Source organism: Triticum aestivum, chromosome 5B (genome assembly GCF_018294505.1).
Source record: "Triticum aestivum cultivar Chinese Spring chromosome 5B, IWGSC CS RefSeq v2.1, whole genome shotgun sequence".
Lineage (NCBI taxonomy): Eukaryota > Viridiplantae > Streptophyta > Magnoliopsida > Poales > Poaceae > Triticum > Triticum aestivum.
Window position 1 is genome coordinate 509,105,046 of NC_057807.1, and position 4,691 is coordinate 509,109,736.

The window sequence follows — 4,691 nt, forward strand, 5'->3', positions numbered from 1 at the left end:
GCTGGGGTCGGGGGCTAGCGTCGGCGCCGGCGGAGTCGGGGGCGAGCGCCGGGCCGGGTCGGGCGCGGCGGTGCGACGGGGGAGAGAGAGTGGGGATTTGGGGGGAAATGGCGGGATGAAGCAGGGCGAGTGAGAATTTTGGGTTAAGTGGACGTAGCAGTAGCACGTTACGTCAAAATGCGCTGCTACTAACATCAGTAGCTGCAGCGGTTTAGGTAAAATGCGCTACTACTAAATTCAGTAGCTGCAGCGGTTTATGCAAAACGTGCTGCTACTACCGTCGCTACTGCCAGTTTTCCTTTTTCTTTTCCTTTATTTTATCCCACTTTTATTTCCCGAGGGCAGTGAACGAAGGGAGGGCGATATATATTGCATCATTTGACGGTTAAATATGTATGCAAAATAGGAACATATATATTACACATCATTGGACCCATGCATAATAATGGCTAAGTGTGTATACAAAATAGGAACATATATATATATATATATATATATATATTACACATCATTGGACCCATAACATACGTTTCTTCAGTGTTGACATTTTCATTTTTCAGTCAGCTTCTTTCCCTTCTTGTTCGTCAAAGAATAATTGAGCCCCTCATTGTGACTTTGCCTTTTCCATGGAGTACGATTTTTCTTAGGTAATGTAGTATTGATTCTTATTTTGACGTATACTTCATCATCGTCGTCATCTTCCCTCATTGGGTTGCCGTACTGATCATAGTCTTCCTCGTTGGCGACCCCATCCATTCCAATGATGTTCCTTTTGCCTCTCCTCATGACAACACGGCTGGGATTGCGCGGGTCAGTTATGAAGAAGCATTGTGTCACGTGCTTAGCGTGTACCCATGGCTCGTTTTTTGCGATAGCGTTCACGGTAGCGCTCTTGGCGTCGGGTATAGTCATGGTAGTGAACATCCGGCTTTCTCTTTCGACATTCTTAGCCCATCTGACACGGAACATCGTCGTGTTGTGCAGTCCAGAGTAGTCAACCTCCCAGATCTCCTCGACCCTTCCATAAAATTGTTCAGTTGTGCCGTTGTCGCTGCCGGTCATGCATTCCATCGTCACCCCTGAGTTCTGATCATCACTGTCCATATCTTTTGCCTCCGTGTAGAACGTGTATCCGTTGATATCATATGCCTGATAGGTTATGAGGTTGGGCGAGGGGCCATGTGCTAAGGCGTATATGAGCAATCCGTCCTTAGAGCCCTCCTCCGGGGGATTAGCAATAATATGCTCTTTGAACCAATGCAGGAAAGTGGAGTTGTGCTCTCTAGTAACTTCGGCGTCCGTCCTGCATACCCCTCGGTCACGATACTTCTTTGTGATAATTTCTTTGTGCAGTGCCACGAAAGGATCTACCTCGTCTAGGTGTTGTAGCACTACCAAGTTTGCTCTGTCAAAGTCGCTGCGTCGATCTGAGTATGCCACGTGCAGTTCCCTGCGACCGTTGCAGTGACCATCTCCTTCGAGCCTCCCATCGTGCTTGTTAACGGGCAAACCAACACTAGCACCAGGCGGCTGATCTGCGCCATATAGAAAATTCTCACAGAAAGAGATGCACTCTTGTGCCAAATAGCCCTGGACGATGCTTCCATCCGGATGGGACATGCTACGAACGAATCCTTTGATGATCCCATTCATCCTCTCAAATGGCATCATGTTGTGCAGGAATGACGGCCCCAGGTCTATTATGTCATCCACAATATGGACACACAGATGCACCATCACGTCAAAGAACTCGGGCGGGAAGTACATCTCAAGCTCATTCAGTATCACAACGATCTCTTCCTATAGCCTTTGGAGCTGCTTCACACTGATCGACTTTTGAGAGATGACGTCGAAAAAGTTGCAGAGACCAATAAGCGTGTCACGGACGTGCTTGTCCATTATCCCTCTAAGGGCAACAGCTAGTATCTGCGTCATCATCACATGACAGTCATGAGACTTCATCCCGCTGAACCTTTTCTTGTCCGTGTCTAGATATCTGCTTATCTTGCCACAGTAGCCGGAACTAACTTTGACTCCGGTAAGGCACTTAAAGAATTGATTGATCTCAGCCTGACTTAAGGTGAAGCAAGAAGGGGGGCAATAATCCTCTTTCTTTATTTTCTTGACCTTCTTCTCCCGTGCCTCTGTCTCCGTCTCTGTCTCGTCTGACATTTTACGGGCCAGCATGTGCAGATCTTCCCTGATTTTCAAATCTTGCAAGTCTTTTCTTGCCTTCGGCCCATCCTTGGTCTTATCCGGCATGTTCATCAGTGTTGCGAGCAACCTCTCAAGGACATTCTTACAGATATGCATTTGATCAAGGCAATGAGGTGTATCGAGTTTGTGCCAGTACTCCAAGTCCCAGAACACAGACCTCGTCTTCCATACCTTCAGCAGCGGCTCCGGGGCCTTTCTCATCGTCTTTCCCGGCGCGGGGCACTCCTTCCAGTTTTTCAACAGCTCATCGATTTCGGCACCGCTCCGCTTACGTGGAGGTCCTCGATGCTCAGCGTAACCATTGAATAGATCTCCACGGTTTCTCCACGGGTCGTCCTGTTCAAGCCATCTTCGATGCCCCATGTACACGATTTTTCCAGACCCGCCATCTTTCCTTGACGTTAGCTGCTGAGACATTGTATCATCCATGCACCGCGTGCATTCGCAATATCCATGGCACACCTGGCCTGACACATATCCGTAACCGAGATAGTCCTGCACAGTCGTGATCAGCGCGGCTCTCATGTTGAAATACTCACCTTTGCTGGCGTCCCATGTCTTGGCCGGTGTTTTCCATAACGTGTCTAACTCCTCTTGAAGTAGCCCCAGATACAAATTAATATTATTTCCTGGTTGTTTCGGCCCTTGAATAAGCATGCTCATGTGAATGTACTTCGATTTCATGCACAACCAGGGGGGAGGTTGTACATCCATACAAACACGGGCCATGTGCTATGGTTGGTGTTCTGGTTGCCAAACGGATTCATGCCATCGGAACACGCGCCGAGCACGATGTTCCATGCATCACATTCAAAATACCGATAGAAGCTATTCAACGCTCTCCACTGGCTTCCATCCTTCACGTGTCTCAGCTTCGGATCATCTCCATCGTCGGCTTCTTCCTCTCCGCGTGCCAGCGCATTAGCTTTGCTTCCTTGGGATCTACAAAATACATCTGGAGACGGGGAGTGATCGGTAAGTACCATACAACTTTCTGGGGACATTTCTTCCCGGCCTTCTTGTATCGAGAAGCATTGCACACTGGACAGCTTGTTTTTTCCGTGTGCTCCTTCCGATAAATTATGCAATCGTTGATGCATGCATGGTATCTAACGTGTGGCAGATCAAGAGGGCACACGATCTTCTTGGCCTCATCAACACTAGTAGGACATAGATTACCTGTGGGAAGAACATCCTTTAGGTACTTGAGATGCTCATCGAGGCTAGTGTCGGTCCATTTGTTTTTAGCCTTCGTCTTCAGGAGTTGGAGCGTGAAACTCAAGCGGGTCACCTCAGGATTGCAACCATCATACAATGGAGTGTTTGAGTCTACCACCAGTTGCTCCAGCTTAGCCTCCTCTCTAGAAGCAGCTCTCTCAGTACTCGTCTCCTTGCGAAGCAATGCTTGAACATGAGGGTCCTGCACAATTGAACTTAGTACCGACGAACTCTGCTGCATGGAGTCCATGTTGTTCTCTCCGCCGCCATGTCTGGCCCCTTCTCCTCCGCCATGTCCGGCCCCTTCTCCGCCGCCATGTCCGGCCTCTTCCCCGCCGCCATTATCGATCATCTCTTCGTCTTGCCCCGTGTCATCATTGCCTGCCCCGTCGGTATCCTCAACATCGTCATCCTCATCTTCAATTATCCACCGAGTATAGCCATCCATGAAACCAGTCATGAGCAGGTGCGCTTCGACACGACCATCGTCATGGGGGTCGAGCCAAACTATTCCTTTGCAATTTCGACACGGACATAAAACCTCTATCCGGTTATTTTCTTTCATGTCCTGCACCGCCAACCGCAACCACCTGTCAACCATCGTTCCACTGACCATCGTCAACTCTGCACGGTAATAATAAACAAATTGATTACAAAAATGCATGCATGCATCAAAGTCATAAAAAAATTTGGCATGACCTTCCCTAAAAATAGGACATATATGGATCTAGAGTTTGCCCGGAATTCGCCGAAACGGAAATAAATCGACATTTCGGCAAAACATAGGCAACTCAAAAGCACAATTTGGCGGCGGCAGCTCATGCCACACACACAATTTCCACAAACATATCACACACACATAAACATATTTCCATTTTGCAAAAGCATGAAATTTTCATCACCTCTATCTCGATCGAGATCGAGCACACGGTGGAGATGATGTTGTAGGGAGATCAAAAGTGCACAAAGCTCTTCTTGACAAATATAGATCTAGTTAGGGGGCAAATAGGTCACTTAACTAAATCCTACATCTACCTAGCTACCTAATTTGGGAGGAGACAACTTCAACTAGTGGAGGGGGAAGGAAAAAGAGAAAGGAGATGCATTAATGGAGGTGGTGTAGTTATGTAGGAGTAATGAAGAGAGAGAAAGGTGGATAGAAGAGAGAGAGTAATGGGGGAGAAGTATTGAGGAGAAGAAGAAGAGTGAGAGTGGGAGCATGTGGTGGAGGTAGGGGGAAGGGAAGAGAGGAGGGG